Source organism: Protopterus annectens, chromosome 3.part0 (assembly GCF_019279795.1).
Source record: "Protopterus annectens isolate FY-2018-M chromosome 3.part0, PAN1.0, whole genome shotgun sequence".
Classification (NCBI taxonomy): domain Eukaryota; kingdom Metazoa; phylum Chordata; order Ceratodontiformes; family Protopteridae; genus Protopterus; species Protopterus annectens.
Genome location: NC_056731.1, coordinates 121,910,084 through 121,925,832, shown reverse-complemented (window position 1 = coordinate 121,925,832; position 15,749 = coordinate 121,910,084). Strand labels below are relative to the sequence as shown.

The following is a 15,749-nucleotide window of genomic DNA, read 5'->3' as shown; positions in this document are numbered from 1 at the left end:
ATGCAGTCTATTGCACCCACTACCTCAGGGTATTCTGCTATTTGGTGGAAAAGATGCATATTGCTGGCCAATGTCTCATGGGAATTGGGGAAATATACATGGTCACCGACATGTGCTGACATGGCATCCAGGAACTGGTGCAGTACCCTGGATGCTAATGCCTGTGAAACCCCCATAATATCACCAGTTGGTCTCTGGAAGGTACCTGTAGCTAGTATTCATAGGCCAACACATACCTTGGTATCCACTGGGATGGGTTCCCCTCTGTTGGTTCTGTGTGTGAGGCGTGGCTGGCAAAGCTCAACAATTTGCTGCAGGAGGTCTCTGTCCACTCTATAGCGCTCCACTATCTCCAGCTCATGTAGCCCCTGGTAGGTTACACTGGGTCTGTACACTCGTCTCCGTCTCCTCACTGTGGGTTGCTCAGCAGCATTCACAACATCACCACCCTCAGCATCTTGCACATGTTGGTTTATGATAGCAATAGTAGCCCCTAACATTTTGTCTGACTTAAGCGTTTTAAGTTTTCACTCTTTGTATACTGCAGTATTGCAGAGTTCTTGGGAAAAAACAGGGTATACTGCTGCTTGCAGAGTTTAAAGTGCTGGGCTGGGCTAGTCTACTGCCTGTGTAATTGGCTGATTCTGATATATTTCACCTGGCAGCTCTGCTAGTTCTCCTTGGTTAACTTCCTACTACTTCTTTTCCTTACTTTTCCCTTTCTGCAGTGCCGCACAAACAAGCGCAAACATGTGCACATGGGTGCACAAGCATGCACACGCTGTGTGCCTGTTTTCAAGAAATTTCAGATATATCCATGGCGTATGCCTTTGGTTTCTTGTTTTCAGCTAGGACAACTGTAGACACACCTCTTGCAATCCAGAGCAACTCAGGGCTAACACAAGCCACTGTGCTCCAATAAGCTTACAGTCTTTTAGACATACCCCCTCATGATGTCACCTATCTTCTACTCTACTACTCCCCTACTCCTACATTTACACTCTAGGGACATAGACTGAATAATACTGTTAAGTTCGTAGGCGTCTTTGTTCTTGACCGCAAGAATAGCTCATTCAGTCAGCCAATCGTGATTCTTATAATTGATTTGAATACTGGGAAATATGTTTTCAACCAATTCTTCTTTTGACGTCACTAAATTGCAGAAGTTATGAGGCAATGAAATTCGTCCTGAGGTCAGATCAACCGGCACCTTTCCATTCCCAATTTCCAGCAATTGATGTGAGAATATCTCAGCTGATCAATCGTTTTGCAGCTGGACACGCATATTTGTAGTTCATTTTAATGTCTTTACGTGTCGCCACAAAGTAGAGTATTTCAGGCAAGCATTTATTTCGTCCGCTGGTGTCGATCGAGGAGAACAAAGCAGATCTGAAGCTGCAGAATGCGATCGCCATGCTCGCAATGTGCATCCTCAAGTCTGGCTGCACATCGCTCTGCTGCTTCCTCGGCACGTATTTGAGCCATTCTTTGTCTGTTTCACTGGTTCACTGATGCCCGTTCTTCCTCATTTTGATTTGCAATTACTCATCACACTGCTTCCGCTCCGCGAGTACGATGACCTAAGTTTGATCTTCTGCGAGGCATTACTTGTATGAACTAAAGCAGATCGATTGCACTGAAAAAGAATTAAGAAAGTTATAACAAAAACATATAAAATTGCATATTTGTATACAAGTATATAGAATCCATAGTAGGTATATAAAAACACGGGCGCATTTTGAATGCAACGTGTGACATCTATATAATAGTAGATATATAAAAACATGCACGTATTAGAATAGAACATTGTGTGAAAATTTCAAAGCAATCGGTGAAGAACTTTCGGAGATTTAAGATTTTGTGTTGCCGTGGCTGTCTGGTTAAATGGAAAAGAAAGAAAAGAGAAAAGAGAAAGCGCGCGTCTCTAATATGTTTAATTTCACAGTGCTTGTGGGTATACAATATTTTTTGTTGTTCCATTGTCTGTGCAGATATAGAGATTGTCTGGTTTGCCGTCTCTAGAACACGCAACATATAATTGTCCATGTGAGAAGCAATCTCTGTGTAGACCTAAACCGCACAATTCTAAAGATTGGCCCTGAGCTTTGTTGATGGCGATTGCAAATACCAATCAAATTGGGAATTGCAATCTCTTAAATTGAAATGGCATATCTGTTGGAATCATAGGAATGCGAGGAATAAGGACATCTTCATCTTTGAAAGGTCCTGTCAAGATTGTTGCTTTTATGACGTTGCTCATTAATTTTTTTACTGCAAGCCGTGTGCCGTTGCAAAGCTTTGGCTGGTTGATATTTTGCAACATGATAATTGGCACGCCGATTTTCAATTGTAGTATGTGTGGTGGCATCCCTGGCAGATCGAGTGAATTCAAAAATTCTGTTGGATAATTAACCACTTCATCTGCTTCCACAACAGTGTCGACGGACTTGTATGTGACTGCCTCACTTTGAATGTTAGACTGAATAATTTTTGTTAAGTTTGTAGACGTCTTTGTTCTTGGCCGCAAGAATAGCTCATTCACTCAGCCAATCGTGATTCCTATAATTGGTTTGAATATTGGGAAATACTTTTTCAACCAATTCTTCTTTTGACGTCACTAAATTGCAGAAGTTATGAGGCAATGAAATTCGTCCTGAGGTCAGATCAACCGGTACCTTTCCATTCCCAATTTCCAGCAATTGATGTGAGAATATCTCAGCTGATTGATCGTTTTGCAGCTGGACATGCATATTTGTAGTCAATTTTAACGTCTTTACGTGTCGCCACAAAGTAGAGTATTTCACACAAGCATTTATTTCATCCACTGGTGTCGATCGAGGAGAACGAAGCAGATCTGAAGCTGCAGAATGCGATCGCCATGCTCACAACCGTGCATCCTCAAGTCTGGCTGCACATCGCTCTGCTCATAGGTTCATAGGTTCATAGGTTCATACTAGGCTATCTGCCCGAGGGCATTTATAAGCCTAGCCCATAGTTTTGTGGCTTACGCCACCCCTTTAGTTTGGAGAAACTATGCCCATTATTTTGCTGTGCCTCTGTCGAACAGTGACACTGAGGTAACCCCTGGGGTGTATCTGCGATCTCCCATCCATTGGTCAAGATTCCTCTTGAACAAGGCCAGCGAGGTGCTCTGCCTCACATAAACCGGGATTTTGTTCCACAGCATAGGGAGTCTTTGGGTGATGAATCTATCCCTCCAGCACGTCCTATTAATAACCGTGTCGAGGTTTAAGTCTCCTGCCCTTGTGGCTCTGAGGGATCTAGATTTTTGAGATGAAGCATGTTCATCAAATCTGGGTTTGACATGGCCTTGTATGTCAGGCATAGGTCACCTCTGAGCAAGCGGTAAGCAACTGAATATAACTGAAGTTCTTTCAGTCGGGCAGCATAAGACAGATTTTGAGACCCTTTATCCTTTTGGTGAGGAACTTTTGTGGCCTCTCCAGCTGCTGCAAGTGTCGGGTCAGATACATTCCGAATGGGGCATTGTACTCGATCATTGGTCTGATGAGTGATGAGTATAGGGAGACTATGACTTCCCTTGATCTAGATGTGAATCCCTTCATGATAAGGTGGGCAATGTAGAAGGTCTTCCTAACTACTTTAGCAATATGAGTGTCGAATGAAAGGCTACTGACAACCTGGGTTCCCAGGTCCCTAATAACTTCTTCTGTGTTCAGGGGATTGCCACCTATATGGTAGCTAGGGGTAACCTTATTTTTCCCGAAGGGTATGACTATGCATTTCTTGGCATTTAACTTTAGGCCATGGCTCTGGCACCAGTTGTCCGTTTCTGTGAGACCCTTCTGAAGGATATCTGTGTCGGATGAGTTTTCAACTACGGCGCCCAGTTTGCAGTCATCTGCAAACTTTGTCAGCCATAACCCTCCTGTGTTTGCTTGTACTTCAGAAAAGTAGATGCCAAACAAGAGTGGGCCCAGGACTGAGCCCTGTGGGACACCACTTGTGACAGGCTTTGAGTCTGACATGGCGCCAGCAACTCTGACCCTGTGGGTTCTGTCACTCAGCCAGTTTGCAACCCATCTTGTAATGTATGGGTTTACATTTAATTTGATGAGTTTTTCAATGATACCCGAGTGAGGTATTGTATCAAAAGCCTTCACCAGGTCTAGGTAGGCTGTATGGACTGCCTTTCCCTCGTCAATGGCCTTGGTGACTGTTTCAAAAAGTCAACCAAGTTTAGAAGGCATGATCTGCCTTTGACAAAGCCAAACTGGGTTGGATCCAAAGTCTGCAAGTTCCTATGTCTTTATTTATGAGATCCATTATGATCCTCTACATGGTTTTGCAGATAAGGCTTGTCAAGCTAATGGGACGGTAATTTCCAGGGTCGGTGGAGGCACCGCTTTGTGGAGTGAGACCACAGTCGGTGTGCGCCACGGCCTGGGTACGTACCCAGAGGCGAGACTAAGTTTCAACAGCTGTCCTAACTACCGGTTTAATTCCTCGTTGAGTTCATGGAGCACACAGCCGGGGACACCATCAGGTCCCATGGATGCTGTGTTTTTTGCCTTGGAGAGAGCAGTTCTCACCTGGGTGTTAGAGATGTTTGGGGGGCTACAATCATTTGGTATAGATATCTCTCCTTTAGGGGGGGGGGGAGTTTGCACTGAACCTGTCAGCCAGTATGTTGGCAATGTCTGTAGGATCAGTAATCTTCACATCATTTTGAACTAATTCTGAGCATATCTGGGAGTTTCCTCCTAGGTTTCTGACATAGCTAAAGAATGCCTTATGGTTGTCTTTAGAGTCCTTAGCTATTTTTTTCTCAAAATTAGCTTTGGATGACTTTATGAGAGCTCTTAGCTTTTTACTTATAGTGATCAGCGGTATCTTACCTTTTAAGGATTTTGCTCTATCTTGTAGTAGCTTTCTCCTTTTGTTGTAGAGTTTGTTTATGGCTGGGGTCCACCAGACTGGACGCTTGCCTTTGGTACAAAGAGTCTTTGTTTTGCTTGGGATTGCCTGATCCATGCAGCCCTGCAGGTGCTGGTAGAAGGCATTTGTAAGTGATTCAGCGGTTTGAGTAATGTTAACCCGGCTCAGGGCCTTAAAGGAGACCACACTAGTCTTTAGAAGTGTGAAGTCGGCTTCGAGAAGTTCTTTACTGTGGTCTTTTTCATTTCAGGTGGGCGGGATGAGGACCTCCAGCGAGATTAGTTTGTGATCAGATCTCACCAGTGAGGGGTATACTTCCGGTGTTGAACATTGTGCTCCCATGTTCGTGATGATGAGATCAAGTATGTTTTCTCCTCTTGTGGGGATGGTGACTAGTTGTTCCATGGCATTTGAGTTTATGAATTCCAGGAACTTTTGGGCTAGAGTGTTTGGGCTTGAGTAGTGTTCCCAGTCTATATTAGGGTAGTTGAAGTCACCTAGTATGATGGTGTTTGGAGATACATTTATCCTCTCCAGTGTTTTCAGAAAGGCCATATGAGGTTCCTGAGTTTGCGAGGGTGGCCTGTAACATGCTACAAATTGCAGAGCAGTCTTGCCTATGGTTAATTGCACCTGGATGGTTTCCGATGCATCGTGTGATGCCACCAATCTTGAGGTGTGGGTGTCCTTGATGAATATGGATACCCCTCCTCCTTTCTTGGTATTGTCCGGGTTTTGGGGCCGGAACGCATGATATGAGGTAAAACCTGATAGTGCTGGGGTGCTCTCAGGAGCCTTGAACCAGGTTTCTGTCACAGCACAGACATCGATGTTCTCCATACTGAGAAGGGCCTCGAGTGAGTGCATCTTGAGGTTGAGACTTCTGGCATTGAGCAGCATTACCCTTAGTTTGTTTTCTTTGTTTTGTTCTAGGGTGGTAGGTTTAGAATTTGAGCCTTGCCTAAAAAGGCACTATGGGGTGGCAAGAGCCTTTGCCAAATCCGAATCCCAGGGTGACAAGTGCAAGCCGTCCCTTAAGCAGCGTGGCTTGTCCAGCATGTCATCCCAGGCAGACAGACATTGGATCCCCTTTGAATGACACCAGAGTTTAAGCCAATTGTTAAAGCTGATCATCTTATCTCTGTATTGTGGCATCATTCTTGGTGAAGGTAGGATACTGCTCAAGGTCAGGGTCATACCTGCTTGGGCTACATAATCAGAGAGCTCCTCTATGTCTCTTTTCATGTAGTCCAAGGAGGTACATCTCAGGTCGTTAACACCAGCGTGGACAATGATTGAGTCGTACTTGTACCTGCTGTTGAGAGACCTGAGTGCATGCATTATGTGGCGGATTCTAGCACCTGACAGGCAGCTTACTGTGACCTTCTCCTTACTCAGTCTGGTGAGCGGACGCCAGTGTGTCTGACTATGGAGTCACCAATGACTAGTGTGTCTGGCATTGTGTTTGGCCTTAAGGGCTGTGACTGCTTGACACTCTGACTGTGTGGTCTATGTGTTGCAGGTGTTGTGTTCTGAGGTGGTAGTTGTTTGGGTGTCTGCTTTGGTGGCCTCTGCTGTTTTGGTAGATTTTGATCAGAGCCTCGAGTATGTCTTTGTGTGTTTATGTGTATGATTTGAGGTTGTGATGGTATTATGTGAGACTGGGTCTATAGTGTGTGTGGTTACCTTCTCCTCCTGTCTGGTCATGCCAGTCCTATGTTGAGAGAGCTCAGCCTCCAGTTTGGCCGTATAGTTGCATCTCTCGCATGTATTTGTGTTTTGTGGGAGGAGGAGAGGGTTGTCTGTGTACATGAGGCAATTGTAACATTGCCTCAATATTCCCAGGTTCACCAGCTGAGCAGGAGAGGACATTAGCAACTGATCCCTCGACATGCTAGAAGGAATAGACAGAAAAACTTAAGAAAAGGTTCTGGGGGATGTGGGTGACCGAGAAATGGGGTTTGCTTTTTTGGGGTACTTTCTATAACAAGAGTGCTGTATCAAGGTGATAAATACTGTAGGAGCAAGTGCTTCACTATACAGATAGAGAATAGTCTACTTGTGAGTCAAGTAGAGATAATTTATGGTTGTAGGATACACTAAATAGAACAGTAGTATACTTTGAGGAAGGTAGTTTTAAGGGAAAATTTGAAGAGTGGACTTTAGGTAGCCCTAATAATTTAAATCTGATTAACCGGCGCTGCCTCAGCACGTATTTGAGCCATTCTTTGTTTCGCTCGTTCGCTGATGCCCGTTCTTCCTCAGTTTGATTTGCAATTACTCGTCGCACTGCTTCCGCTACGTGAGTACGACGACCTAAGTTTGATCTTCTGTGAGGCATTATTTGGATGAACTAAAGCAGATCGATTGAACTGAAAAAGAAGTAAGAAAGTTATAACAAAAACATATAAAATTGCATATTTGTATACAAATATATAGAATCCATAGTAGGTATATATGGTTCAGGAATATATCCCTCCATCATGTTTTGTTCATTGTGATGACAAGATTTAGATCCCTGGAGCATGTGTCGCTGAGAGAATGGTATTTATTTAAGTGTAGCATGTCCAACAGCTCTGGGTTTGACATGGCCTTGTATGTTAAGCAGAGATCGTCTCTGAGTAGACAATATGCGACAGAGTATAGGTGGAGTTTTTTAAGATAGTCAGCACAGGTCATCTACTTTAGGCATGTGATTCTTTTAGTGAGGTATTTCTGTGGCCTTTCCAGTTGTTGCAGATGTCTTGAGAGGTACATACCAAATGGGACATTGTATTCTATAATGGGTCTAATGAGGGATGAGTACAGTGGGACAATGATCTGTTTTCTGGTTGAAAAGCCCTTAGTGATGAGGTGTGCCATATAGAAGGATTTTTTCACTGTTGTGGTGATGTGGTTATCGAAGGTGAGACCACTGTCCACCTGTGTCCCTAAGTCTCTTATCACACTTTCGGTGTTTAGTGTACTGCCACCTATGTGGGAATTCATGGGTGCATGTTTTTTCCCAAAGGGGATAACTATACATTTCTTGGCATTGAGCTTGAGCCCATGGCTCTGGCACCAAGCATTTGTTTCTGTAAGGCCCTTTTGTAGAATATTCACATCATTTGGGGATTCAGTAATGACTCCCAGTTAGCAGTCATCTGCAAACTTTGTTAGCCAGAGTCCCTTAGTGTTGGCCTGTACTTGAGAGAAGTCGATGCCAAACAAGAGCAGTCCCAAGACTGAACCCTGAGGTACTCCACTTGTCACTTGTCTGGAGCTGGATTTGGAGTCGGCTACTTTTACAGTGTGGGTTCTGTCAGTAAGCCAGTTGGCAACCCATCGAGTGATGTAGGGTTAATGCCCAGCTTAGTAAGCTTATCTATGATTCCAGAGTGGGGAATGGTGTCGAAGGCCTTGGCGAGGTCCAGATAGGCTGTGTGGACCACCTTACCTTCGTCCATGGCTCTGGAGACTGATTCAAAGAAGTCAATCAGGTTCAGGAGACAAGATCGGCCCTTCATGAACCCAAACTGCATGGGGTCCAGTGACTGAAGGTTGCCAATGTCTTTGTTTATAAGTTCCATGATAATATGTTCCATGGTCTTTCAGATCAGGCTCATCAGACTGATGGGGCGGTAGTTCCCAGGATCCAAGGTGGATCACCCCTTATGGAGTGGGATAACTGTAACTGTGCGCCACTCAGTGGGCATGAAGCCTGAGGTGAGGCTATGATTAAACATGACACTTAGGTGAGGTGCCAGTTCATTTTGTAGTTCATGTAGTACACAGCCCGGGATGACATATGGTCCCATGGATGCTGTATTCTTAGCTTTGGAGAGTGCGTTTTTTTACCTGTGTGGCCATTATTACCGGAATTTGGCAGTCTTTCGGTATTGAGATGGATCCACAGTGTAAGTAACATATTTCTTCTGAATTTTGAAATATAATCCTCTCACAATAATGGGCAGGATTCACGATGGCTTGCACGGAGTCTAAGAATAGTGTAAGACTCCATGCAGCCATCGCTATCCAGGAACAACCTGTATTTGCGTGTAAGAGAGCACCTAAAACGGCTCTTACATGGACAGGGCATGGATATGCTAATTACCTCACTTGCAGCCGAAAGGCATGCAAATGAGGTAATTTCGCAATCCAGGAAGCAGAAACCTGCCTGTGTAAGAGCCGTGTTATTTTTTTTTTTTGGTGATCGACGATGTTTAAATGTAGCGCAGCGCAAACGGGCTGCGCTATAAAAAACAGAAAAATAAAACGTGGGTTTTATGCAAAGCATGAATTTACAATGTAAGGGAATAGCAGGCTGAAAACAACATGGCCACCGAGTAGGGGTTGCTAAGGGGAGAAGCTGAGTGTAAGACATATAACTAAGCATTAGTAGGCAATCCTATGTAAATGAGTGGTAGGATAGTGAATCGCACTGTCACATAGCAAATGAGCACATTCCCTGGAGTGTAGGAGGAGGATAAGGGGGAGTAACAGAGTAGGAGACAGGTGACATCACAGGGGGGTATGTATGAAAGAAATGAAGCTCATTGGAGCACAGTGGCATGTGAAAGATGTCAGTCACACATATGGAAAGAGGATTGTCAACAAGTAGGCATGGGAAAGCCAAGAAATGGAAGGTGTACAGTATGGATAACACCAAAGTTTCTTGCTGGGCGTGCATGCGCATGTGTGCGCGCTGGGAGGTGCGAGTAAGATAGAGTGCGCGCGTGTAAGCGTGAGTGCGCGCATTTAAGCTGGAGTAAGCATGTAGGAGCCTGTTTAAAGACCTGTAAGCTTGTTTGCGCTGGTGTGGGCGTGGTTTAACCCGAATAAACAGATTCTAGTCCGTCTAAGCATGTGTGCGCGCGTGTTAGCCGCTGTGACCGTGTTTGCGCTTGTATGCTCGTCGCTCCCCCCTGAGGATAAGGAAAGGAAAAAGGAAGCTGAAGAAATAGTAGGAAGCTAGCAGGGAATACTGGCAGAGCTAGCAGGTTAAAACAATCAGAAGCAGGCAATTACACAGGCAGAACAGTAGCCCAGCCCAGCACTTAAAACTCTGCAAACAACAGTGTAGTATGTTTCTCTCAAGAGACACTGCAACAGAGGAGTAAGCTATTAGAAGTGAAAACTGAAAAAGCTTCACTCAGACCAAAAATGCTAGGGGCTGCCATAGCTGTTATAAGGAGACATATGCAACATGCTGAGGGTGGTGACTATGCAAATGCTGCTGGACAACCCACAGTAAGGAGACGGAGAAGAGTGTACAGGCCCAGGGTCACCTACCAGGGGTTACATGAGCTGGAGATAGTGGAGCGCTATAGCGTGAACAGAGACCTCCTACAGCAAATTGTTGAGCTGTGCAGGCCACGCCTCACACACAGAACCAACAGAGGGGAACCCATCCCAGTGGAAACCAAGGTATGTGTTGGCCTAAGAATACTAGCAACTGGTACCTTTCAGAGACCAACTGGTGATATGATGGGGATATCACAGGCATCAGCATCCAGGGTACTGCACCAGTTCCTGGATGCCATGTCAGCACATGTTGGTGATCATGTATATTTCCACAATTCCCGTGAGGTATTGGCCAGCAATATGCATCTCTTCCAGCAAATAGTGGAATACCCTGAGGTAGTGGGTGCAATAGACTGTACGCATATAAGCATCAAAGCACCAGCTGGTGAGCGGGGTAGGGCCTACATTAACCGCAAGGGCTTCCCCTCCATCAACTGCCAGGTCATGTGTTATGCCCAGGGCATAATAATGAATGTGTGTGCTGGCTGCCCTGGAAGCTACCATGATTCCCATATCTGACATTTGATGCAGCTGTACCAGACATTTGCCAATAGGGACATCCCACATGGTCACTTAGTGGGGGATGCTGGCTACGCACTGGAGCTGTGGCTGATGACACCCATCAGAAATGCACACATACATGAACAAGAACGCCATAATGAGGCACATGCATAAACACGAAATGTAATCGAGTGTGTGTTTGGGTTGCTCAAGTCACGGTTCCGGTGCCTGGACACATCTGGTGGAGCCTTGCAGTACTCACCAACTACATGTACCCAAATTGTCATGGTATGTGCTATGCTACATAATATGATTCTGTGAAAAAAGCTGCAGCAGGACCAGCATAGGGCAGGGCCAAACAGCCCCCCACCATTGCCAAGGCCATCACAGGCAGAGCGTGACTCAGAGGAGGAACAACCTGAGCCTGCCCCAGTAGGCAGAAGGAGGCGTGCCCAGTATGCCTTGGCCTTGGCAAAGAGGCAATGCATAGCACATACACTGGCTTAGTAGGAACCCTGGCAATGATACCTCTCTCTGACTCACACATAGAGTAAAAGGGATACCTAAGTTGACACAACCTGCTTTCAAACATGTACAGGGAGTATAATATGTGCGTCCAACATAGACAGCCCTGCAGCACCACCTGAGGCATGATTGCCATGTGTTAAGCAATGTAACACCATGTAGTATATGCAAACTTGATGACCCTGACTAACATCCTACCCTCACCAAGCATGATGCCACAATATGAAGACAAGATGATCAATTCCAATAATTGGCTTAAGTATTGCTTTTAGTCAAAGGGGATACAATGCCTATCAGCCTGGGATGACATGCTGAGCAAGACACGATGCTCCACCTGCTATGGATGGCTTGCACCTATCACCCCTGGCCTTTTGGATACTGGCAAAGGCTGTTGTCACCCCCACCATGCCTTGAATAGGTAAGGCTCAAAACACAAACCCACCTCCATAGGTATCACAAGGGATAAGAACCTAGAAGTAATGCTACCCAATGCCAGAAGTCTAAACTGCAAGATGCATGCATTCCAAACTCTCCTCAGCATGGAGAATGTTGATATCTGTTCTGTAACAGAAACCTGGGTCAAGGTTCTCAAGAGCACCCTAACACTACGTGTTACACCTCATACCATGCTTTACAGCCCCAAAACATGGAACAAACTACAAAAGGAGGGTGACTATCAATAATTGTCAAGGATAACCACACCCCCAGGTTGGTGCCACAGCAAAAAGCAGCATGGACTATCCACAGGCAAGTAACAGTGGTTAAAACTGCCTCCCAGTTAGTAGCCTGCTACAGACCACCCTCCTAACTCCAGGAACCACACTTGGCCTACCTCAGAACACATGAAAATATCAAGGTCTCTCCAAACAACATTATATTGGGCGACTGAAAATACTCATACATAGACTGGGAGCATTATTCTAGCTCCAACACCCTAGGCCAAAGATTTCTAGAATTCATAAACCAAAATGCTATGGAACAACATACCACTCCCACAAGAGGGGTAAGCATACTGGATGTGATAATCAGCAACATGGGTACTCTATGCCCAAGATGAGAAGTGTATCCCTCACTGGTAAGATCAGACCATAGAGTAATCTCACTGGATATTCACATCCTGATCGCAGTCCCTGGGCAGAAAACCACAGTGAAAAACATGTGCAAAGCAAATGCTGCACTCCTCCAAACTGAGGTGAAATCCATTAAAGGCCTTGTGCCTGTGGAAAATATGGGCCAGACCTCAGAACCCTTTATAAATGCATTCTATGAACACATTTTGGAATGCATGGATTATGCAATTCCAAATAAAACCAAGACCCAATCCCATACACGCAGGCATCTGGCCTGGTAGACCACAGCCATTACCAAACCATGCAAGAGAAGGAGGAAGCTACTACATGATAGAGCAAAACCCAAAAAGGGAAGTAATCACTAATCAGTATTATGGTAAAAAAATATGGCCACACATAAAATCCTCTAAGGCCAGCTACAACATGTTGAATCTGGGAATCTTGAGGCAATGTCACACCTGCCTCATGTACACAGACAACCCCCTCCTCCCCCCAACAAATACAAATATATGTGAGAGATGCAACTATTTAGCCAAACTGGAGGCTGAGCTCTCTGAACTCAGTACTGGCAAAAACAATCAGGAGGAGAAGGTAACCACACACACCACAAACCCAGTCTCACATAGACCTATCACAACTGCAAACCAAACACATAAACACACAAAAACATTCCCGGAGGCTCTAATTAAAACCTACCAAAACAACAGAGGCCTCCAAAGCAGACACCCAAGCAACCACTACTTCAAAACATAGCACATGCAACACATAGTTCACAAAGTCAGTGTGCCAAACAGTCACAGCCCTTAAGGCCAAACAACATGCCTGATACACTTGTAGTAGGTGACTCCATAGTCAGACACACTGATGTCACGCTCATCAGACTGAACAAGGAAAAGGTTACAGTAAGCTGCTGTTGGGTGCTAGAATCCTTCACATAACACAAGCACTCGGGTCACTCCAAAGCAAGTACAAATATGACTCAGTCATTGTCCATGCCGGTGTGAATGACCTGAGACGTACCTCCCTGGACTACATGAAAAGAGACATAGAGGAGCTCTCTGATTATGTAGTCCAGGCTGGCATGACCCTGACCCTGAGCAGCATCTTACCCTCACCAAGAATTATGCCACAGTACAAACACAGAATGATCAGCTTTAACAATTGGCTCAATTACTGGTGTCATTCTAAGGGGATCCAATGTCTGCTCGGGATGACATGCTTGACAAGCCATGCTGCTTCACAAGGGATGGCTTGTACCTGTCACCCGTGGGCTTCCGGATATTGGCCAAGGCTCTTGCCACCTCCATAGTGCCTTTTTTAGGCAAAGCTCAAAAGACAAACCCACCTCCCTAGAAAACACAAGTGGAAAAAAACTAAGGGTAATGCTGCTCAACGCCAGAAGTCTAAACCTCAAGATGCATGCTCTCGAGGCCCACCTCAGTATGGAGAACATCAATGTCTGTGCAGTGATGGAAACCTGGTTCATGGCTCCTGAGAGCACCCCAGCACTACCAGGTTATACCTCATATCATGCTGTTTGGACCCAAAACTTGGACCGAACCACAAAAGGAGGGGGAGTAGCCATATTCATTAAAGATACCCATACCTCCAGATTACTGGCAACGCACGAAGCATCGGAGACCATCCATGTGCAACTAACCGTAGGCAAAACTGCTGTACAGTTTGTAGCATGCTACAGACCACCCTCTCAAACTCAGGAACCCCACTCAGCCTTCCTGAAGACACTGGAGAGTATGAATGTCTCTCCAAATACCATCATATTGGGAGACGTCAACTACCCAAACATAGACTGGGAGCATTACTCAAGCCCCAACACCCTAGCCCAAAGGTTCCTAGAATTCATAAACTCAAATGCAATGGAACAACTAGTCACCACTCCCACAAGAGGAGATAATATACTAGACCTGATCATCACAAACATGGGGACATAATGCTCCACACCGGAAGTATACCCATCATTGCTGAGATCAGACCATAAATTAATCTCACTGGAAATCCACATCCCGCCCCCTGCACAAAAGACCACAGTGAAGAATTTCTCAAAAGCCGACTTCACACTTCTTAAGACTGAAGTGGTGTCCTTCAAGGCCCTGGGCCACTGGAAACCACAGACCACACTGCTGAATCCTTTATAAACACTTTCTACGGACACCTTCAAGAATGCATAGATCATGCAATCCCAAATAAAACTAAGACCCATTCCCCCAAAGGCAGGTGTCCTGTCTGGTGGACCCCAGCCATTAACAAACTTTACAACAGGAGGAGGAATCTACTACATGACAGAGCAAAATCCCTAAAAGGGAAGGCATCTCTGATCAGTACTAGCAAAAAACCACAATCACTCATAAAATCATCCAAGGCCAACTTTGACAGAAAAATCACAAAGGACACAAAAGACAATCACAAGGCCTTCTTTACTTATGTTAGAAACCTAGGTGGAAACTCCCACATATGCTCAGAGTTAGTCCAAAATGACACAAAATACACTGAACCCACAGACATTGCCAACATTCTGGCAGACAGGTTCAGTGCAAATTTCTCCCCCCCCCCTCAAAAGGAGAAATATCTATCCCAGCAGAGTGTAGCCTCCCTAACATCTCAGATGCCCAGGTGAGAGCCACCCTCTCCAAAGCTAAAAACACAGCATTAATGGGACCAGACGGAGTCCCGGGTTGTGTGCTACATGAACTCCAAGAGGAACTAAACCTGCACATAAGGCTGCTGTTTAATCTCAGTCTTACTACAGGATACATACCTATAGAATGGCATACAGCAACAGTGGTCCCACTTCACAAAGGAGGTGCTTCTACAGACCCTGGAAATTAATGCCCCATAAGCTTGATGAGCCTGGTCTGCAAAGCTATGGAGAGGATCATTATGGAACTCATAAACAAAGACATTGGGGACTGGATCCTACCCAATTTGGCTTCGTCAAGGGCAGATCCTGCCTTCTGAACCTGGTCGACTTTTTTGAAACAGTCACTAAGGCCATTGATGAGGGTAAGGCAGTTCACACTGCCTACCTTGACCTTGCAAAAGCTTTCGACACAATACCCCACTCGGGCATCATAGACAAGCTCACCAGCTCAAATGTAAACCCATATGTCATAAGATGGGTTGCAAACTGGCTCAAGGACAGAACCCACAAGGTCAGAATTGCTGGAGCCATGTCAGACTTTAAGCCAGTCACAAGCCCTCTTGTTCGGCATTTATGTTTCTGAGGTGCAAGCAAACATAGGAGGATTGTTGCAGAAAAAGTTTGTAGATGACTGCAAACTGGGCGCCATAATTGATACTACAGCAGACACAAGCATCCTTCAGAAAGGCCTCATAGAAATGGATAACTGGTGCCAGAGCCATGGCCTTAAACTGAGCGGCAAAAAATGTATAGTCATACCCTTTGGGAAAAACAAGGTACCCACAAATTAC

General features: G+C 45.2%; 1 protein-coding gene across 1 annotated transcript in view; it reads right to left on the bottom strand.

Annotated features, from left to right (window-relative positions):
- LOC122796778 (macrophage mannose receptor 1-like) overlaps positions 1 to 15,749 on the bottom strand; it is a 2,090,270-nt gene that overhangs the window by 175,043 nt on the left and 1,899,478 nt on the right. The gene's annotated exons all lie outside the window — the stretch shown is intronic.